Source organism: Amblyomma maculatum, chromosome 8, assembly GCF_055883805.1.
Source record: "Amblyomma maculatum isolate TAMU_Amacu chromosome 8, ASM5588380v1, whole genome shotgun sequence".
NCBI lineage: Eukaryota > Metazoa > Arthropoda > Arachnida > Ixodida > Ixodidae > Amblyomma > Amblyomma maculatum.
Genome location: NC_139351.1, coordinates 118044950 through 118068492, shown reverse-complemented (window position 1 = coordinate 118068492; position 23543 = coordinate 118044950). Strand labels below are relative to the sequence as shown.

The 23543-nt window shown below is 47.4% G+C and overlaps 1 protein-coding gene across 3 annotated transcripts in view; it reads left to right on the top strand.

Annotated features, from left to right (window-relative positions):
• LOC146182299 (uncharacterized) overlaps positions 1–23543 on the top strand; it is a 238159-nt gene that overhangs the window by 128978 nt on the left and 85638 nt on the right. For all 3 annotated transcript variants that reach the window (XM_084577389.1, XM_084577391.1, XM_084577390.1), the window contains exon 2: positions 11767–11851. The gene's annotated coding sequence lies outside the window, so the exon portion shown is untranslated. The remainder of the gene's footprint in view (positions 1–11766; positions 11852–23543) is intronic.

Here is a 23543-nt window from a genome sequence, read left to right as displayed (position 1 = left end):
TCGTTGCTTATGACTTGACGCCGAAACGTAAAAGCAGCAACGAAGAATGCAGAGCGTTTTTGGGGACACCACGCAGCACATTTGTCATGCGCGTCCGTCTCCGCCACGCTCGTCGCCTAAAGAGATCGAACCCGTTCGAGAATTCAGACTGGATCGCGTCTTTACATGTTCTTTTCATGCCGATCGCTTGGCGGGACGGATACGTATCGACCCGGGAGACGAGGCAGGGAAAGAAGTTGTGGGCGCTACAGACATTCTTCACTGTCACGTGCATCTACCCCGATGAAACACGCCAATTTTAATAGCTTGTTTATCCAGTAAGACAAGCGGAACGAGTGACGCCACTACGCATTGACAAACTGAGAAAAGCGTACGATCGCGAAAGCACCAACAAAACGGAAGCCGGATCTGACTGGAAGTCGCATAATGAGAGTCCTCTCCGAAGATGCCTCTCCCCCCTTTCCCTTTTCTGCTCAAGGGAAAGTGTCTTTATTCTCTTCCGTTTCTCCCATTTCTATAGTTTTTTTTTTTTTTAATCCACACATATTTTCTTGTTTTTCCGTTTTTTCTCGTCTATCGGTTCTTTTTCTATTTTCATTTTCTCGGTAGCTTTGCTCTTCTCTTTATATTTTTGCACTCCCTTGGCTGGTTTCAATCCTTGTTATCTTATCTTATGCGCCCGTCCATGTCCTCTTCTCGTCCGTGTCTTTTTTAACGCATTTCCCCCTTTTTTAAGTTATCTTATCGGTTGTATCATTTCATGCCAACCGACAGTAACATACCCCCCCCCCCCCCCTTTCCCTCCATTCTCAGCCCCTCCCTTCACCGGCTTTTACCGCACGGTATCCGGGCGCCAGCCTTAACGCGACGCGAAGAAAACCGCGTCCCGTCGGCGCCTTCCGGCGTCGGGACTCGTGCTCGCCTATATCGCGTCCCGTAGTCACATCGTTAAGCTAATGGATGTCCCTGAAGAACAAACAAACAAAAAAAAAAGACACGTGGCGCCGCCAAAGCCCCTGTGTTCCGCTCCGCCCTGCTTGCTGCAAATCCTGCCGCCGCAACGCTGGTCCGCTCTGAGTGTTTGTTGCCTACAACCACGCACGAGTGCCTACGCTTTCTGGTGCGCCTTGTTGCCTTCCGTTGACCTCTCCCTGCCTCATAATCGGAGAGGCACTGTGTAGTTCCCTCGGCAGCGGGCGCGCTGCATCGCTGCCACATACCGCCTGGCATAGTGGATTCTCCGCTCGGTTCCAGTGTTGGTGGTCGGTCGGATATGCCTTGCATGGTAGCTGGACATGTACTCTGTGAGACTGTCATGTAAGGCCTGGGCAAGGAAATAAATTGCAAGTTCGCATCGTGCGTACCTGCGTCTATGGTCGGCACCTATGAAGTTATGGGCTGTGAATCTAGTAGATTCACGGAATGCAGACTTCATGCATGCTTAAGTTTGTAAGCGACAAGTACACATTAAGTGAGAATCAATTTAATGGAGAAGGGAAGGGGGAGCTTCGGACACTCTCGAATGAAAAGCTTTAGAGGACTTTTGAGGCACGCTGGCTGAGGGGAAAATAGGTGGTTAAGCGGAGGCCATTTGGGAGGCAACTCGGGGCTCAGATGTCGTCCAAACCTCCATGGTTACCGAAACAGTGGTGTCCTGTCGACTTGATTTGGCTCCTGGCGTATTTGAACTCACTATTGTTGCGGCCGAGTCATGCCTACCTATTAAAGGGGCGCTGTGAAAAACGCCTAGAATTTTTTCTTGGTCTGAAATAGCTAAAAAAAAAAAAAAACAGATTTACTTTGTTGATGTTTTTCTTGTCGCCCTGTCACAGTGGTATCCGCTGCACATGCCGTCGTCCCAGTTGCTATGCCAACTGATCTGTTTTCTTTTTTGTGATGAGGTCCTAATAAAAAAAAGCCTTGCCTGCGCCACATATTTAGAGCAGGCAAATAGTCGATTGAAACTAAAATAATCAGGCTTTGAGCCAAGTAATAATTAAAAAAAAAATAGATAAGATACCATCGGCGAACCTTCTTTTGTTGTTTGTTGTTGTTTCAATTTTTAACGTTCTGCTTGTTTTGTAACCATAAATATTAGCCTTGGGTTCCTTGATGTTCTTCCCTCTACTTTCTTGTTTAACATCATGCTTGATGGCTAGCAATGTAATGTTGACTTGGACTGCTCGCTTGCAGACACTGCTGGAAGTGTTGGCCAGTGCTGGACGTTTGTATTTCCTGTTGCTTTCATTTTGGATGAAAAAAAAAAAAAAAACAGCGCAAAGGGACGAAGAACGAAGGAACAGTATACTGCAGTATACTTCCTGTTGCTCTTGGAAGGGCTGCAGGCTTCAAGGTCCTGATGCTTTATGATTATCAGATGACTGGAGATTGTGCCCCCACCGTTCGTGAGCCAGGAAAAGCTTTCGCCTCAAATGTCGACTGTACTGCTTCCCTGTAGGGTTCAGTTGCCCGATTCAGTTACCCCTATATATTAAAGGAAAATTATAGGATATAACCTGGTCAAAATCATGAGCTCAGGTATTCGGTGCGGGCGTACAAGAAATCAATATCCGCTATTTGATTTTGTGAAATAAGTAATCAAATAAATAAATAAAAAGCTCCCTTGCCCGACGAAGCCGCTGCGTCTCCTCACCTTTCTTACTTGCCGGGTTACGCCAACTGCTGTATATTCTACCGGCTCCTCCTTGTACGTCACGTTTCGAACCCCCGTCATTCTGAGACCACTTTTAGAGCAAAGCCTTCTATTTCCGCACATTGCGCCTCGGTCTACATGTGACGTGATTGCCTGAGCATTTGCGTCAACCACCGTAATCGTTCGCCGCTTACGTTCGGCCAAATACAATCTTTGCGCATAGAAAGAACGGATGATCACCAACAGACTCGCACGATCTGGTGAACGGCGCGCCTGTTCTATAGACGCGTACCGCCAATGTTTGCCGCCCGTTATGGATTGCAGCCGGCGAACATTCAACATCCTCAGTAACGCTGAATTGCACGCTACACTTGCTCACGGTCGGACGGAATATGGCCAGGTGCACGAACATCGTAAGGACTCGCCCAAGATAGCTTGGAGCGTGTATAATAGGCAGCCAGACGTTATGCGGTGCACTGCGCCTACTTTCGCCGTTGTCTTGCCTGTTTCCTTCATTTCTATTTTTCTCTTATCTTTAGTCTGACTGTATTTCATCGGATACGGCTTCTCCTACCTCTGATTTTCGTGTTTCGCTATGGGGACATTCATCACTGTGATCTGGAGTCGCACATGACGCACGTAATCAAGCCAAAATTATTACCAGCGTTAAATAAGGCATACCTTGCTCTCTTTTCATCCTGTTTTTTGCTTTGTCCCGCCTGTACGGCGCCGTTATTATTATTTTTTTTTTGTAGTTTTTTCGCCTCAAGCTTACTGCGTGATATGCGCTGATATCCCGTGAAAATGTAGTCCCTCGGCGACACGCCACTGGTTGCGCTGCTTTCTAAACTTCGCTCCGCTGCGCCCGAGGTTATAGCGCTTTTATTTTTATTTTTTGAATGCGCGGACAACGCGCATAAACACAGTTTGTACGCAACAACAACGTACGCATCTTACCGAACCTGTTTACCGGTTTAGCATGCAACTCCCCGGGCCTGTTCAATATCATCCGGGACGCGAGCTGTGCACCATGGTAGCTGCGGTAATAACAGCTGAGTGCTTTCGTCTCGTGGTAAACAGCGCCGCGGTTGCGATCGTATGCTGCCCGCAGTGCCTTTCTAAGCATACTGCAAACGTTTTTTTTTTTCTTTCATTAAGTCACTGCAGGGTACATCTTCTCGAATGCCCCTGTTTTCGACAGCGGGCGTGACTCTGTGTCCTCGCCATTCCCTGATCGTGTGTGCTCTCTGCGATCTGCATATAGTAAGGTCAATTGCATTGTGGCGGAAGGGGTCATTGCGAAATTAAATGGGCCTGCAATAACGACGTTTCTGCCACTTTATGGGATGATCTCAGGTGTATAGTGGTATACAATGTGCATATAACAATAATAGTGATATAATTATAATATGTTATGAATGTGATGGCAGTAAATGACCGCCGCGCCTGCTGTACTAACTAGCGTGGTTTCTGGTGAGCATCCGGGATCGAATCAGTATTTCCCGCGTAATTCTTGTCCGTATTTTCATGTGCCACCCTAGGGCTGGGCATTGCTTTTTTTTTTATATATATATATATACTACTGCTTACGAAAATAGACGCGCAATATCGTGCAGTCTTCACCAAAAGTAACTAAGTTGCGGGATTCGTTTCTCAGCATTATAGCCGACCTTTTACATCAACCCTACGGGCGTAAAATGTCTAGAAACGTGAGAACAAAAGTTCTATGTCAGAGAGCCCATTGTCCTTATAGAGGACTCTTTAGGGAACGCCCAGTCAGAGCTAAAAGAGTGCCGTAAGTGGTCCACTGCGCTGAAAAAAGAAAAACCACTTTGCTTAGTTACTTTTGGCAGTGCACTGCTTTACAGGCGAGTTATGCGCATAAGATTTCAAGGTTAAGCCTGGGTGATTAGCATTAATTCCTGCGGTCATGCTTCCCTGCTTGCGCTTACAACGTCTCTGTGGCATCTCTCTTGTGCATAAGATTCCTTATGAAACAGGCTGCTGCTCCATTGCGACTGTGCGTGAAATGCTGAGCAGAAAGATATCACTGCGTAGCAGAAATTCCCCAGGCGCGACTACGTTTTTAGCTTAGTTCATTTTGCCTTACCATTAGAGATGATATCCGGATTGCTGAATGGGGGGAAAGGAAACTCGGAGGTTACGAAAGTGTAGGGAAGGAAGAGTAGAGAAGCTAGTTCGGAAAAAACTGAGAGAGAAGAAAAAACAGGAAAGGAGTGAACCGCTTAGAAGATGAAGTTGTCTGAGGGGAAAGAAGGAGTTTTTTTTTTTTTTTTTTGGAGTACACGCAATATTTTATCGCAGAGAGTTGTTTGAACTAGCGTCCCGCCTACAGAACCAGCCGACGTCGCCTGGATGTTCTGCACAGCAGGCCCGTTTGTTTGCGTGTCTCTTTTCCTCTTCTCTTTGTCTGTCTCTTTGCGGACGTCGCCTTGCCCTTGCAAAGCGACGCAGCTGGAGCTTAGGGCATGAAGCGTTTAAGCGCTGCATCGGCAACCGGTCGTCATGTGACCCTACGCACGTGATTCTTGGCACGTCGTCGTTCGTCTGCCATGCGCCACCGTCTGCGCAACCAAATGCGCCACCGGCGCCTTGGTTTTCAGTGAATATCGATATATTATTTTTTTTTTTCTTTGCCACTTTCACTGGAACGTCACAGGTCCCACGCTTGATTACATCTTCTGCACTCTGGCGCAAGGATCGGCGAGCTTAGCCCTCATGTTTTTGTTTTGTCTGTATTGTTTTTGCCGCTTTCAAGGAACTGCAATTTTCCGCCTGTTTTGATAGCCTGTCTGGTTCTTGTTTAGATTCTCAGCACAGGCGGCGTGCTTTTGTATTTATTTATCTGCACGAGCGCAGCGTAATTTATGTTTGGTTACACCGGTCCCATGTGTCACACCCCTCGCATCCTTTCTAATCTGGATTTTCTGGTTCGTTGAACCGTTGCGTAAGTCATTCACTTCGGACTTAAGTTGTCGAACTACTTATACAATCTACTCAGCTTCCCCACCAGTGAAAACACCTCCGTGTTTTCATTTGGAGCTTATGTTGCCGTGCTTTTTAGGCCGCGCTCAGCTTTAGCGCAGTACCTTTTGCGAATATTTCGTTTTGACCGCATGGCTCATTATAGACTACATTTAGAGCGAAAAAAAAAAAAATGTGACAATTGCAGGAACGTGAAGGCGTGGTCCTATTTCTTGCCCTTCTAGTGCCCCAACTTGTTCATTGTCCCGTTTTTTTTATTTTATGACCTCCTTTTCTCCTCCTCCTCCCCTTGTTCAATATAGCCGCTTGAACATATCTTGCCCATCTATGGCCCGTCTATGCGGCGCGTATCGCGTCGCGAGACGTGCTGCGTACTCACACGAACACAATTTTCATGACCGTCGACCACTATCGACATTGTGGTCTCTATCGTGTAGAGCTCTTCAGATGACAAACACGTCTCTTCGTAGACCACTTATTCCTCTTGGCCAGCTTGTCCCAGGCTAGCCCAGGATGTCTTATAAGCTCATCACTGCACCCAATTCACCCGCTTGCGACTACGGCTTCATTCGTCTGGACCCTATGCGACACCCTTTGCCAAGTTGAAGCTTATTACAAGGTGCAGTACCTTCAAGTTGCTGGCGTATAACGGACAGCGTGCATATAAGCTGCAGAGTGGTTCGTGCCCGTCGATACACGCAGTGGCCAGGACGGTGCGCCGCTTTGTGTTTGGCTACCAGCGAGGCTGTGTCCCTGTCCGCGGCTGTGTACCCTGTCTACGCTCAAGTGGCGGCTATAGCCCCGCCCACATGGCGCCTTTCTTGAAAGATCAAGTGCAGGGCGTCAACCTGCCTCCGTAATGGTTTCGGTGTTGTTGGTGAGAACGCGAGTGGAGGACATCGCTACTCCCCTCTCTTTTTCCTCTCTCTTTCTCCGACGCGTTCGTGTGTCCTTGTCGAACGGAAGACCTCGTGGTGGAGTCTCCGAAAATCAGGTTCGACGCTCGCTGTTCACGCACGTAATGTACATACGGAGTCCGTGTATGCGTTGGTAGAAAGCACTGCTAGCGCATGTTGCTCGGGCGTGAAAGAGGAGCATGTGGATTTAGTGGAGGAGCGGGAAGGGAATGTTTAGAGGGCCGAGGGGGAAGGGCGGATCAGTTGAGAGAGAGGGAGAACGGGGTCACTGATTGCCCACTTCGCTTCGTCGGCGGTTTGCGGACAGCCTTTTGCGATCTTTGTGATTTCTTAACGCAGCGACTGGCGGTAAGCCTTGGCGGCGCGGCTGTTCGTTGGTTGCATCGCAAGCAGCAGGGCCGGAGCAACGTATAAGAAAGGATTAAAAGCAGCGAAAGATAAGACGAGCGGCACTTGCGCGCGGTCATTAGAATGTCAGATTGGAAGAGGAGTGGAGGCGCGTGCGCGGCCTGGACCATTGGCGCTTGTGAGCGCGAGCAGTCGTTGGAGCTTGGAATCGACAAACGGCGCGTCATCTTTCTCTATCCTCGTTGAGTTTCTTGGTCGCAGTTACAATGTCGTAGGCGGGGAACTGTGCTTTCTCTTTGGAGAGATAATTCGCCGGTCAGATGGAGCGGGTGACGTCAGAGTGATCCGTCGGACTGCAGTCTTGAGGTCGGGTGTACGGCCGACGTAATTGTGGCGCGCAATGAGGAATTGAGTGGTTCTCTGCTACCCACCGGCTGCTGGGTATGTACTGCCTTTTCCGATCTACAATCCACACCCGGTGTTACTCTAAATGCGAAGGGGGGAATTTCGACATAGGTAATGAAAAAAAAAAAAGGGAGAGAGAGAATAGGTTTTACTTCAATGGTCTACGTCAAGGATATCAAACCCACAGGTCGCATGCAGCCCGCGGAACTGTTTGGTATTGCCCACCGGCGCCTAAACTTTCCGCCTTTATTGCTAAAGAATGTGCCAGCTTTACGGGTAGACTTGACAACCACACTTGTTTTCTAACTAAAATCAACTAAAACGTTTTTCCCTTTCTTTTTTCTAGACGGTACGCGTTCTCTTTGGACACGAAAATAGGCACCGCACCGGCCCCTTAAATCACGTGAACTTCAGATGGACGCCGGCCGCCTTGAAGATCAAGACGCCGGACAGCCCACACTATCTTTAATATCCATGTCTGCATCTTTCATTTTTGGAAGATAAATAATTCTGCTATTTGTTATCATCCATACCCATACATCTCGTCCTGATTTGGCGGCTGTCCGGCGTCTCGGTAATGTCAACCATGCGTCGCTTTTCTTTTCCACGAATTGGTTGGTTTATGGGGTTTAGCGCTCCAAAGCGACTCTGGCTATGAGAGACGCCGGAAATTTCGAATACCTGGGCTACTCATGCAAGCGCGGTCTCACGTCTTGGTTAAAGCGGGGTTTCGTGTCTATGTCAGGTGGTACGTCTTTGACATAATCTGGTATATTATAACTATGCTAATTAATGCTAATTAACGACCCGAAGCCGAAGGCAAATCAAGGTTTTGGCGCGCCTAATTCGTATTTGGCCTAAACACGCTAAATCGGTGGTAATTTTTTTTTCTTTCTTTCTTAATTTGAAATGCACGAGGTGGCGCCGAGAGCTGTCGCTCGGATCAACCGACAGCGGGCAACTAATAATGAGTGCCATATACATTTGAGCGCTTTACCAAGCCACGCAGAAACTCAACTTTTGGATTATGATATATTCCGGAAAACTCGGTACTTTTTATGCGTGCTCATTTTTTTTTTTTTTGCCCCTTCGCCGGCGTTCTTTTTTTTTTTTTTTTTTCACGTGTGTTTTTCTTTACTGTATCTCCTTCACTTTCGCCTAATGCCCGGGGCGGTCTGATCGAACGGTCGGCCCGGCCCATCTGATGTCGATTTCCAGTCGCCGCGAATCCGCATTTCCGATGAGGCGGCGGTCGCGTGTGCCGCGCGTAGCGCGATAAATGCGCTCGACGTCTCGCTCCGCTCTAGAGGCTGGTGCACTCTCTCCGCCCGAGCGACGTGTACGCGTCCGGCATTGCTCTGTTCTGCTCGCCGCGAGCGCTGCTCTGATATTGACGTGCTTGGCTCCACCGGGAGTTCTTTGTTTCGTGCGTCATTAAGCGCGAATAAAATATGTACGGAGGCAACTGAAGCTTTTTTTTTTTCTATCTGTCTATCGTGTGCAATTGACAGCTGTTCCTGTTACCCCACTTAGTATGCCGCGATTACAAATTACCTGCTTTTCAGTAAATTGGTGAGAGTAGGCGTGGAAAACCAGGAAATGGTGGGAATGGTGTCAGTGTGCAGTAGTTCGACGATGCCGGAGAAAGGGAGGGGGGAGAGAGGTTGCGAGCTGGGTGAACTGAAATGTAAATGCGCCTTGAGGTAGGTGCTGAAGAGGTGAAAAGGGGGGAAGAGAAAGTGTGGTGGGGCAGCACCACGCATGTTTTGGGATGGACACTCGTGAATGGAATTAATCCACTCGAGATGATTTGTTGTGTTTGTAGTGTCGCGCTCGCAACTATAGCCGTGCGCAAAAGGGAGTGTAAACGAGCACGCTTGTTTCTTGCTGCTTTACTCGTACTTATCCTCACGTTTTCTTTTTTTAGCCAAATTAACATTTCCTAAACTTTCATGTCACGTTGACAGAGCGCCCTTACACAAGCGGCCTTACCAGTTTTGGTATAAGAACCTGTGAGGATGTTACGACACATATAAGTTAGCAACCTTACTTCCCACGATTCCCACAGGGTAGAACTCGGTGTTCTTCGAGCTAGTGGGAAACAAAAAATTACACGGGTTCAGCGCTGCTGAATATAAAAATTTAGCGATAGCATTAGCTGCGGGTGACCGAGCGTTCTTCTTCTCTTTTTCTTCTTCCTCAGCCCACATAAAAAGTCCCGCTTCAACCAACTCCTATGGACGTGCCTTAGTGGCCTATAGTGGTAACGTGAATGCCAGGGTCCTAGCAGGCTGATTCTGACATAACCGTCCCATGTGAAACGAGAGACCCAAGATGGCAGCTCCTGCCAGCCCGTGTGTCACGTGGGGTGTGACGTCACAGCGTCACGTGGGTAAGACGTAACTGTGGCCGGGTCCCGCGAAGGCCTGAAAGTGCGAGTAGTATTGCTTTCCCAATAAAATTACGCCGAGGTTCACGTATCGAAATCCTCCAGTCCTCTAATTTGTTAAACCTCGAAGGTTACCGGGCTGTCGCTTGACGCAGCGGCGGCGAAGGACGCACACACGAAATAAACCTATCAGTGTTCAACGGGTATACTTGTCTCATTATAAACTGTCATTGGGACAGTCCTGGATTCTGATACGGATACTCCTGACTAGTGAGATGGTTGTAGTTCTGTGACGTCAGTATTACCCTTGAAATGTAGTTAAAACGACTCAGCGAGGTTCAGAAGTGAGAGCGTCCCTCACTAGTGCGCAGTTCGAACTCGATTAATTGTCTGTAGACTGTTTATGGGCTCTCTAACAACTGTCTGAGGACTGGTTATGAACTATGTATTTACGCTCTGGGGACTCTCTAAATGAATATTCGCAAGGGCTTTTTTAGCAAACCGTTGGCCATATCAGCGACGACGACTAGGGAGGAATAGCATCTCTCTGGTTGTCTCCGGGACACGCATCCGCGCGGCGCGAAGGGGGCCGCCGGATGGAATGCCGTTTCTCGAGACGACTTCTTGACTGACGCTCTCCCGTGAGGAGCCGCGCTTCGAATCCTTCGCATTTCGCTGTCGCCGGCGGGAGCGGCATTCTTGAGTAAACGGAGCAGCAGTGCCAACTCCTCTGCGTGCCATTCGCGTCAACAGAAGCGGGGTTCGTGAACCCGACCTGACCGACCAATGCGCGAATGCCGCATGTCTGTGAAGTGTGTGTTTGCGTCGGAGCCTAAATGCCGACAGGCAGGTGAAGTGTTCTTGTGTATGTAGTATGTTTGTGTGCATTCTTTGAGGGGGCCTTCAGTGTGGGAGCAGGGCAAAATGCATGAATTGAATGAAAATGACGGCGGTGCGCAGTCTTTCTTCCATTTCACCCCCCCCCCCCCCCCCCCACACACACACACACACTTTCCCTTACCCGCCCCGTCAGCATGCAGAGTACGCGAAAGGATTCTACGTCCTATTTCTCACAGTGCGACAATGTGCTCCCAGAGTCAAAGCTTCTGCTTGTTTATATATATATGCAGATTGGCTGTACGCTCTATGTGTTATTCGTTTACATCATGATAGTCGAAATCGTTCTTTTTGGTCCTCGAGGTTGCGTACGTGAAAGCAACAAGTGTGAATATCTCGTTGATTCAAGTTTGTTGTTGCTTTCGTTGTACACGACTATCAGCTGATACAATACAGCGCGTCATTCCGCTCGATTGTCAACAACGGGGTTGCGAGGTTGAAGGCAGAGCGGAGCGTTTAGATGAACACTCGCGATTTTGCTAAGAAACTCCTGAAAATTTGACCTGACCGGCAGTGGAAGCTCTTTGCTCTAGACGCGCAGCATTTCCAACATGCCCATCACTGGTGCCTATAAAATCGAGTCTTTTACCTGCCTCCCCATGCGTAGAATCTTCCAGTAGTCAACACAGGATTCGTGCGCACAGTATTGACGTGAGCAACTCTGAACTGCGGTACTGCTTTTACAAACATGTGGTTTTAGAGGCTTTCGAACTTTTTGCAGTCATGGATGAGTCTTTGTGCTGGTGGTACCTCGATCGGCCGGAGCTTTCGTGAAGGAATGTTTCAGTTGTGAGAGGCACATGCTCTTCCCCAAGAATTCACGAGTAAATTTCGACAGGGTACTTTACACTTGGCGCCGACGACACGAGGTTTATTGGTTTCGTGCTTTGAGCAGCCAGTTTCTGGCAATTTTGGCGTCGCGCCCGATGTCGGAATTCCGATCGCGACGCTACCACGATGACCCTACACCATGCGATCTTAGCAGCTTGTTACGAACGGTCCTGTCCGGCGGTCACCTCAAGTAGAGTGTACCGATTTGAACGAGCCATTTAGTTTCTACTATATATATATATATTTCGCGTCTTTATGACTGCTGATGTTGAGATGTTTGCAAGTTATTTACGAAGTTGTTTCTTCTCTGGTTTTTGCAGACGCAGGGATGGACCTCTCCCATCGCCTCCACCGCCGCCCGGTAGACGAGACGTGATGACGCTGAGGGCGACCCTTATTTGCAAGGTGAGTCTCAAGACCGCCGACGGCTCGCGTTAAACATGTGATGGAAGCGAAATAACCGCTTGCATATTATTTACAATATTTAATTGTTTTGCCTTCTTCCAGACTCCGGCTTATCTTGCTTCGAACCTGTTATTCAAACTGTCGATGCGTATATACCGTCAAAGTTAACTGCATGGTACCGTTGAGAAAGTCTTCGAAAACACTTCATTGCTTAGCACCAGAAGTAAGCGCAGAGTATGTTGATGCCGAGAGCTGGCGATAGAATCTGTTTAGGCTGGAAGGATGTTGACCCGGGTAAGTGTTTTCAGATCTGTGGGCTAACAGCAGCTCCCAACGTCGTACATATACTTCGCAAGCAGAGCCTATCTTGGACTCCTGAGCGTGTCAGGAGCTGAACTAAACCGTGCCTCACATACGCTGAATGGAGTGTAAACACGCCTATAATGCAGGAAATACTTGCGCTGCACCCATCTAACGAAATAAAAAAAGATGCTTCTGTGCGTCTCGTCTCCCGCAAGCAGCGGCTTGCGTGGCACGTGACGAAACGCAGACAGCCGCGGGCGACTGTACAGAGGGCGATGTTTGGTTAGGTTCGCACACAAGTTTGTTTTCTACGAGCTGCATAGCGTTCTTCATACCAGGAGTTGAGCTTTGACGCCGTCTGTACGGCCGCTATGTCTGCGAAGGCGGGTGCAATCGGGAAACCAAGCTCAGAAAACACACCTGTTCAAAAGGGCTGAGCACCAAACGTCCAATATTACCGCAGAAATTTTGGATTTTCGCTGATCTCACTGATTTTCCTTGGCTGTCCGAAGTTTCCGATCGTGAAACTTTAAAAACAGTAGCTCACCACCATCTTGTCCGCGCGGCACCTCAGCGCTCAGCGCGCCGTGTAGCTTGCTCACAATTACGAGGGAACATATCCCCTTGATTTACGCTGTGCTGTGCTTGCCACTGGCGGCCGACAGGTGGCGGTAAATACGGGCTTCAGGTCATAGGAGGAGGAAGACTGAATGACGGGTTGCGGCCGTAAAAGAACCATTATACTACTTCTGTACTGGCAGGTGAATGGCATTTTTATAAAGATTCATGAAGCTGCATTACGAGGAAACAGAAAAACGATAAAGGACACCGTTTTTCGTTGCAGCTGCGAGCCGCTTGGCAATGGGCCAATTACGATTATCCACTGTTAGCATTTTCGTAGTTCTCGCTATACCGCATCAATATGGATATTCAACTATGTATATAATCCGGCCAATCCAGGAGTAATATGGTGCGCTGTTTTCTGTAACGATCCCGCAGTTGTTATATGTCTCTTTTTCGGAAGTGCGTTTGTATAATATAAAAGTTTTCGGTCGATTTTGTTTCCGGATAAATTAGCTGGATGCTAGCAGTGGTGTTTCAGAAGCACCTTGTGCCAACGACCCGCGGGCAAATTCCGTACTTGCTTGTTGACGTGTCGGACCAAATGAACCCTTCAGAACTAACTCGAGTACTGCAGTCCAAAGCAACAGAAAAATTAAAAATACGAGAAGGAGGGATTCGAATATAGCATATACCTTTCTCTCTTTCTCTCTCTCTCTTTCTCCACTCTTTCACGTTCTCCTCTGGCTACCTTGAAGCACGCTAAAGCTTGCCGTCATCGTCTCTGTTTGCCAGTTTCACAAGCGAGTTCGCAGTTGGCACTCGTCCCAGGTTTCGGAGACGCGAGTGGGAGCTCTGCTATAGCTCTGCTCGCTCAGAAATCGTCGCCTCTTGAAGTCGCTGAAAAAGTCGCGTCCGGTTGTTGTCAGCGCTGCTTTTCCTGGTGTTCTTTCGCGACGATGAGCGCGCAGGTGCCGTTTGTATGGGCGCGCCAGGGATTACTTTGAGGGCGTGACTTGATTACGCTTGTTTCGTTTTGTTCAGCCATTGCAGCAGCGCAGCATCGATGTTCAGTTTAAATGGATGAATACAAGACCGGTGTGCAAGTACCTTTAGCATTCTGGAGAGGAAATCGGGTCAGTTTTTCGATGTTTATGGAAGAATGAAAATAGCAGTGCCGTGTTCGCCTGTGGTGTTCGCCATTCATGTATTACGCAGTTTTACCGGCCTCCTTTTGGGCCGCTCAGTGTGGCCCGCTTCGCATCACCAATGCGAGAAGATATCTAGTGGCGGATGCGGAACCACTAGCTCCTATCTCGAGACGTTTTACAGATAGATCTACAGGAGTGTTACGAGAACTCACTACGTGTGCAAGTTGCAGGATTGCTGCCCTACGTAGTCTCGACGAAAGCTGTGCATATACTATTGGCAGAGCTAAGTTTCCGTTCAGGGTCTTATTGCTCGTGGTATTTGTTATTTTATGCCTCCACATCAGTCGTATTAGGCCATTCTCAGAAGATCTATGAAGAAATATGATTTTTTCTTTTGCTGGTGTGTAGTCTTCGTTTCTCGTCATTAATCTTCCGTGTTAGATACGCTCCGGGCGGGATGTATGCAGCTGGAGCCCGACGCCGCTTAAAAAAAAAAAAAAGAAGAAATGGTCAGAGAAGCAAATATCTGTTATCCGTGGTTAACTCCACCACGCATCGTTGGCCGCACGCCAGCAGCTCTGACGCAATAACTATTTAATTATGCACTGGTGACGGCGCGGGGGTAACCAGGCGTTGCGGAAGTGGCAGCAGCGAGAGCAATTATACGCGCTATTAGCGCCAATTTGCCCTTTCGCTGAATAGCGATTTGGCGCTCGCAGCTCGCGCTCGATTGGCAGCCGTGGCGGCGTTCAGCGAGTCGTGGGGGTCCGACCGCCTGAACTCTGCGGCCGCGTTTTGGTGCTGGTCAAGTGTAAGTGAAAATACATGTAAACTTTGGTTTATTGAGATATCGATGAACTTTTACAAAGCTCCGGATGGCCGAAGTTGAGCCGCAGCTGTCCAGCTGGGCTATCCTTCAATATATGTTTTCAACGGTGAGTTCGGTTGCGTTTCAAACAACAATGACGCCTACTTGATTAGCTCTATTTTTCTTAATCACATTTTTACAGTTTGGATGATGGCTCGAAGTGACCCGTTCGGTGCTATCCAAGACGCATTCGAACACGGAACACTGCTCCACATGCTGCAAAATGGGTGTGCTTCCGATCTGCTTTATTCATTAATGTGAGAAAGTACTTAACATCCCTCAAAACCGGTCGGCGCGGAGCGATCGTGGAACGATCGTGGCTTCCTGGTTTCGCAGTGACCTGCACAGTAGCGGCAGTGCTCTCGTGATTCCTTAGCATCGATACTTGACAACCTAGAAGCAAGCCACAGTTTTCTGAAGAAAAGAAAGGAAAAAAAGACTCCTGTTCGTTCGATTTTACTTTAGACAGATATGACTGCTCTGTCCAGCCCTGACTGTTGACAGGTGCAGGTCCGTAACGTGCTTCCAAGGACATTTGCTGCTTTCCGATCCTTTATGAAAGTGCCGGGCATGCTCTGAACTATTCCGTGTCACCAGTCAGGGATGTACATTTCTGGTGCTGCACTGTTGAGTAGCCCAAGGTGCACGACGTGAGCGATTGTAGTTTTTTCTTTTCTTTAGTGATTGGAAAGTCGAGTAGGAAAAGCTGTATAACTATGCATACTGGTTTACGGCATAGTAATGCTTGAAACGTATCATATGCTAGGTAATTGATTTGCCTGTTTACTGACTCAGTATACTTAACGAGTTACATTCCCCTTTACCCTGTTCGCGGTGTTTGCCTAGGCGATGAAACAAAATAAGCTAGAAATAGAAGAGAGTGAGCAAAATAATATCGAATACAAGGTCAAATAAAGAGCGTCTTTCGGGAAGGAGAGAAGCACGTTATAAAACCAAGTAAACAAATACAAATTGTTCACACAATTTCTTTCCCCCCCCCCCCCCCCCCAACTATTGCCAAACACTGCGGAGCTGGGTTGACGGACGCTGACAAACCGATGCTTGCTCGTTTTCCTTTTCTTCTTTCTTTTTACCGTTTCCCTTTTATTTTGCTTGCTTTCTTCCCTTTCTTCGGTCATTTATCTTTCTTATACTTTCCTGCAAGCAGATAAATGAAGGGGAAATGAGGGTGCTCGTTATAATACATGAAGGAAAGAAGCCAACAGTCGGCGAGGCCAAGGAAAGCATTGGAGATGGTACTTTATGTATTTTTTTAATGTTTACTTGGATAATCACAGAGATTAGTAATGTAATCTGTTTAGGGGAAAGATAATTAAACACAAAGTAGAAGAAAAAACAACGTGCGGATGGTGGGAACCGAACCCACGACCTCCGAATATCGCGTCCGGTGCTCTTCCAACTGAGCTACATCGGCCGCTGTCCCCCCCTGCTACTTTCTTGGGTATTAATGTTGTCTGTATACGAACCTTGAGAGTGTTCACCAGCGCCACCTTCTGGCCACTCGTGCATCGTAGTGTTGTCATATACCTTCCTGTACATATAAACTTATTGTACCCAGTACTCCGCGTGTCAATGACAGGCCCTCACCTCACGCGTGCTGGACGTCATTCATGATTCACGTTGCCTCTGTGACGTCTCAACGATAGGCGGAATGTATGTGTGTGTGTGTGTAGTGAGGGGGGGGGGGATTGTTCAAAGGCTCGCATTTAACCTTCACCCTATAGACGTGCTTCTTCGCCGCAGCTGCTCGTTTAATTATTCGTCCCGAAGGAACCTGGCTATCCAAGGCCGCCGCCGCTGCCGTTGAGACAAAGCGGCGTCGCCTTTTTCTCACTTTATTTTACGGGCCAGTCTCTCGCACGTGCAGCATCCCCACAGCTTCCGCACCTGTGCGCGTATTCATGCATTCTTCCCGAACGGCTCGGTCCTTCCTTTTCGGTATTTTCTTGCGCTCGTCTCTTTGCGTAGGTCTGCCGCTTCTTCGCCGCATGGCCGTACTTCTTAACTGCCGATATTTGGCTATGGGGGGAAGGCTGCGAAGAACTTGTTAGGTTTTCTGGGGCCCTTTGTGTGCTCTTCCCGTAGTTCACGCTTCGCGCGCGTGACGGCAGGTGTTTGGGCGTACTCGCTTGTAGAATAGGCGCTAGAGAGAGAAAGTCTTCCTACGAAACGAGGATGAGGTTTCCCTTATTCGAGCTCGCGATGATTCCACGTCCCACTTCTCGCATACCTGGAAATCCGGACGATCTTGCGCGGCTATAGTATAGGAATTCTCTTTCACGCGCTCCTCGGCGGAACGGCGCGAGCCGCTATTGTAGCGTTTCCATTGGGGCGAACCGTAAATCGGTAGCTTCGGCGGTGGCTGAAAGGATGTGTGAACAGGGTTATTTCTACGGCCCCTATTTATACTCGTCCCACCTGGACAGTTCTTCCTCGCTCCTTGGTATTGAGTGGTGTGTTTGTGGAGGGGCGGGAATTATTATTCCCCTTATGCACGGGTGTATGTATACGGCGGCCAGTCGCACGCACGCTATTCAGGGCTTCAGTTCGCAACGTCTACGAACTGGGGCGTTCAATACTGATAGCTACGAACGACACTCTCTTTCTGTCTCGAATGGCGAGAGCTATTGCGGCGCGACCTACTTCCAGTGTTCCCCTTGTCTACGGATTCTAAAGACTGAAGCTTTTTCTTTTATTTCCTTATATATCGTCTTTCTCCCGAAAGGCTTGTGCATATCTAATTGCAAACAACCATCCATACAACCAAACGGGACTGGCTATTGACGTGGTTTGCAGTGTGAGTAGAACTTATCTTCTCATCGCCGTAATGCTTTTCACCTATGGAATAGGTCATAATTAGTCAGTTAACCGGACTTGTAGCTTTCGTATGCTTTTTGAGATTTACAGTACGATCCACTGTTAAAGGGAACATGAGATAGCGTGGCCTAAGCACTTTGCAAAGCACTGCCGCCGACCACTGGCATGAGTGGACGGCATCAAGTGCGTGGTCGGGAAGAGTAGTCGGCCGTGCTTACTGCGCACGCACCTCATACGATCGTTTGGCGAGAGTGCTTTGTAAAGCGCGGCCGCTACGCTGCCTCATGTACTGTACAGTACTGTACAGTACGTACCGTCTAATGGGATGTGTCACATAAAAGATATCGTCTCGAGTCTATTTCGCTGCGTATCACACAAATGACTGATTTCACACGTCCTCATAGCCTATGTCGCCACTTCTGGACGTCGAACCCAACGTTTGCTTTGTAGTTTTTTTTTTTTTTTTTTTCTTACACGGTACATTTCACTGACCGCCCCAGTTTTGAAACAGGTTTAGCCTCGCGCCCAAAGGCGTGTGAAGGACAGCCTTCGTATTTGCCGTCTCAATTAAAAAGTGTCTCGTACATGGAGGAAGGAAAGTTTAGGAGAGGCCCTGACGTCACGTTTTTTGAAGCCGCGCCGCGACCGGACGCTGCAATGTCTCTCCTCCTCCTTTACCCTCCGTATTTTCTATATCCGCGACGCACACGTAGCTCGGGCCCTTAGCAACGCTGTTGCTAGTGGCCCGAGTTTTCATAGCAACAGCTATGCCGTTGCTAGTGGCCCGACTTGGCTAACCCTAAATTTTGACGTCACTTACGCCACACTTTTTCTAATGCATTGGGTATGCATTGGGACTGACAAGGGCCCCTCCTAAGTTGTTTCCTTCCTCCATGGTCTCGTATTTCGTTGTAGGGACGTTCTTACTTTCTTGTAGCATTGTTTTTATTGTCACTTATGCTTGCCGCGTTGCTAACAGGCGATGGATGCTGTTGCGTATAGTTTCGCCTTTACAAGTAGCGTTCTTAGCGTGCGAGAAAAACTCAGGAATACAGAGATGCGGCCGGCGTAAAGGGAGTCCGGCTCGCGCGTCAAGTATGGAGATGACGCAGTTTGCGTGGTATTTGGGCTGGCGAGCCCCAGATTCGCCGCCCGACTTTCCCTCTCCGGCATCCCAGCCAAGTTTACAGAAGCCGGCCGAGCGGATGTTTTCCGAAGACGAGGCCTTCGTTTCTGCATTTTGCGCCGGATTCTGGCGCGTATGTCGTCAGACGTTAAAAGTATGAGAGCGGAACCTCGGGAGTTTCCAGGAATCGGTCAAAGCTTGCGCGTGCGTTTGAGGAACGGCGGCCCTTCGAACCGCTTCAGCTGCCGTTGGCGTGTGTTGTTCTTTCTTGCGTGTGATTATTTCCTTTTTTTACTCTTTTATTCCGCTCGGCGAAATTGCCGGTATCACTTATGAAGGCCAGTTGCGCTGTGGTGTGATGCTAAAGTTTCCTCAGGCACTCCTCGGAGCCTGTAGTCTTCGGCCAGTCCTGTCAGGTAAGCGAAGATGTTGACCCCCCTACCCCCTCTCTGTTGCTCCTCTGTCGTTTCTTTCTGGCTCGCTAACACGAAAGGCTCGGTGATCCTATCACTTGCTCTGGCAATCGTGATTTGATTAGTTTAAGAAGCGTTTATTGTCGCGTACGCGTTTTACCTATGGGCTATTATAAATCCATCTGAACAACATATACAGAAGAACCAGCGAGTCTAGACAGTACTGTATACCTTTAGGGTAGGTTGGTGGAATTATTAAAAGTCGTGGGATTAAGTGGTGTTGGACTGGACATGTCTCTTTTTTTATATATCTTTTTATGTATATTTTGAGATTATTCATAAAAGGAGGGAAAATGCGCTGCGCACGACTAGATTTGAGTGCGCTAGGTTGGACTGCACTGAACTTAACTAGGCTTAATGTATTGATTTGATTGATTTTGATTTGATTTTTATTTGCCTTGATGCAGTACATAGGAAGCATGTGAATGAATTTCCACAGAAGGAGACCCCAAGGTATAAACCGTCGGGGGGGCCGCCTGTGATCTAGTGCAACAGTTAAAGCACAAATATAAGGCAGCAAAACAAGATAAGTGCACAGAGAGGACGTAAATCGTAAACAAAAAAAATAAAAAATAAAAAATGCGAGGAATGTATGAACAAAAGTCAGTATAAGCACATACCTAAAGAAATTGTGCAAAGCGATAACACAGTAACGAACACCATTGGCAAGGAATGACAAAGGAGGGAATGAAATCTTATCAGCAAACAGGAAAAAATTCAATATAAAATAGCATGAAGGCAACTTTATCATAAAAGGGTATAAAAGCTTCGGACACTATAATCACCAGCGATAGAAAAAAAGAAGAAAAGAAGAAAAAGGAAAATGTTCACAGTGCTAATGGGGTTAGTAAATAAATAGCTCTTCAATGATTGATGAAATGAGCGTGATGTACGCAGTGATTTCAAGTGAGTGGGTAACGAATTCCAGATAAGTATCGCAGAAACGAACACTAACTGCTTACCGTAATTGATACGAATTTTTGGAAGAAGTAAGTTGTTATGCTCTGAAAATCTGTTAACCAGCAGTTCCTGTTGTCTTGCGTGCGCTTGACAAATCAGCAATTGAAAATCCGGCAGAAAAGGATGAGTGGGAACGAACCTTTGACCTCCGCGCGTCGCCGCACTGAACGCTGGATAATTGTATGCGCATACCAGTAAACATACAGCGAATAGCAGCACGAAGTTTCTCCAAGCGTTTACCGCTGTGAGAAAAGCACGCGCTTAGACTCTTATTACATTGACCATTAATACCCTATATAATAGGTACCCGTGTCATTTTCCCAGATTCTTCGTGGATACAATGTATTATCTTGACACGCACGCACGCACGCACGCACGCACGCACACACACACACGCACACACACACACACACACACACACACACACACACACACACACACACACACACACACACACACACACACACACACACACACACACACACACACACACACACACACACACACACACACACACACACACACACACACACACACACACACACACACACACACACACACACACACACACACACACACACACACACACATACACACACACACAATACTTCAGCATACGAGCCAAATGTTTAGCACCATAAGATATCGTTCTTAACTTCGCTATTAAGAACGTTAGTAACTCTTTGTGCTCTAATTTCTGCAAGGCCATAACAACTGCGAACGTTGCTTGGAAAAAAGTGAAAGTGCGGTAATAAACAATTCCTACAAAAGTATCGCAGTATATCGTGCCATCCCGGTCTACGTCTACACTGCGACAAAACTGCATTGAAGAAAAAAGCTTAGAAGGATACGACACACGTCGACGCCAGCTTTTTGGTCTGCGTAGATGAAAGAACACAAATGGGAATGAACAGTTTCTTGTGCATTTAATTCCTAGTAGGAAAGCTAGAAGCCGATTAGAAGACAAGGCAGCTCTTTGTATGCTCTAAGCCTTTAGAGAGGACTAACGGGGAATTCTGTAGCCTACCCTTTTATCCAATCTTTGAGCACTGTGTTCCCAAATGGCGCTGAACAAAGTAAGGTTTGGTACTTTTACAGTTGCGCAGCAACATATATGGACAAACCCGCACTTCTGCTGAAGGCGTTCTCCCCGAAGGTGACCCTTGTCACTTGAGATGAGTCATTTTTTAAGGATGTTGACGAATTTATAGCTTCAATGATTTCAAGGATGTTGAATTTATAGCTTCAAGGATTTCAAGGATGTTGAATTTATAGCTTCAGTCAGGGATGTGTTCTGAAAGCACTTTCTCACTCGTGCCGGTTGAAAGAGCAGTTGTCGGAAGTGCCTTTCCCACTAAATCCTATCACATGTTGGGAAACGCAGCTGGAAGCCATGAATGCTATAACTCTCCTCTCTGACCTAAAGACCGTCATAGACAGCTTCTCAAGTGATGAAGTGCTTCAATCAGGAGGGCTCAAGCTGCCCTTTCTCACGGCAACCTCCAACGAGACTTGGCGTGATTTAGTGCCAACTTCACTTTTCTCGCTACCACTGTAAGAAAACTAGTATGGGGGTTTGTAATCATCACTGTACTCACAACACTGAACAAATTCAGAATGCACATACAGCAGCGAATCGCTACTCGTTCTGATAGGGACGTTAATTGCCGAAAAGATTCGCGCCAAGTTGCAGTCGCTCTTGGGCAAATACAAAAAGGGAAATGATTTCAGTGCTGAACTAGTCTTCAGCAGTAATTGCTGGCTTACACTTTTGGACACCGAAGAGTGAAGCCATCGGATGTTTCGAATAAAAAACATGCTGGTGTCACGTTCGCTCATATCGTTTTCCTTTTAGCCTACAACCTTCTTCTGAGTGAGGTAGGGCACACATTGGAGCCCATTAACCAGCGGACGGTGTTTGCGTGCTGATGTATTTCTTATTCTTTTTTTTTTAGCTTTATCAGTTACTTCTAGGTAGACGGTGTTTAGCATGAGCCCTCAGTAGATGTAATAGGCTAGTGCAGAACGAGTTATCTTTAGCAGCAATGTACGCAAAACTTTCTCGCATCAGGTATTTCAGGTGTCCCGACTATTCTAATGCTAAACTCGGCGGGTTGGCGCAGTGGTTACGGCGCTCGACTACTGTTCCCAATGATGCGGGATCGAATCTCGGCCTCGGCGGCTGCTTTTCGATGGAGGCGAAAAGCAAGGCGCCCGTGTGCTGTGCGATGTCAGTGCACGTTAAAGAACCCCAGCTAGTCGAAGTTTCCGGAGTCCTCCACTGCGGCGTCTCTCATAGCCTGAGTTGCTTTGGGACGTTAAACCCCACAAACAAACAAACAAAACATTCTAATGGTAAGCAACATTAGAAAGTTGCGTGGCTACAGGCGTTTAAAGCCACTAGCTGCAGAACAATTTTACATAAACGGCAACATATTTTCAATGTATATACGTTGAGCTCATATATCAGATAATTTAAATTGACCTTACTTTTGTTTTTTCTAAATACGTGAAATTTTTTTCTGTTAAAATGTTCATTGCTTGTTTCATTTTTATAGCATGGCAGCCCAATTCTGCCGTTACACAAATAAACACTTCGTTTTTTAGTGAGCGCACCTTAACGGTTTTCAGCAATTGTATTTGCATATTATTGTTTGCTTCCAGGCGCGTCAGTTGTGTTTTGAACGGGCTGGCAACGACACTATTTCCACAGATTTCCTGCGGTTGGAAGCGTCCGCTCCCTTTTGCTTTACTGAAGCCTGTAAATTTTATGGTATGTTGCGAGCCAATTTTAAAAAACTGCTGCTACGGTTCGCGCCTTTTTTAAATTTACAAATCCTCACTTCCGCTTATTTGTTGTTCTGTTTTCGTTTTGCGGCAGATATTGGGCGCATGCGCTTTGGATAAAATTTGTGCCTATATTTTCCCCTTTGGTGCCTAAAATGCAACGGCCTATTTGGCACCCAAAACGTGCATTATTAGTGCCTTAAAATTCGACCTCTATAAATAATAATTATTATAAGCAGAGATTATATAGCTATATTTTCATTAGTTGTATGACCTCAGCTGCAACTCATTATATAGCCATATTTTCATTACTTGCATAACCTCAACTGCAACTCGTCTGTAGCAGTTGAGGTCATGCCAGTAATGAAAATATAGCTATATAATCGTTGCTTTCGGTGGTTGCAACCGAAACTCCTGAAGATTTGATTTGGGGGGTTTAACACCTGAAAGCGACTCAGGCTATGAGAGACGTGGTAGTTGAGGACTCCGGAAATTTCGTCCACCTGGGGTTCTTTAACGTGCACTGACATCTCACAGCACATGGGTGCCTTGCTGCTCGCCTCCATCGAAAAGCGGCCGCCGAGTTCGGGATTCGATCCCACATCCTTAGGCACAGTAATCCTGC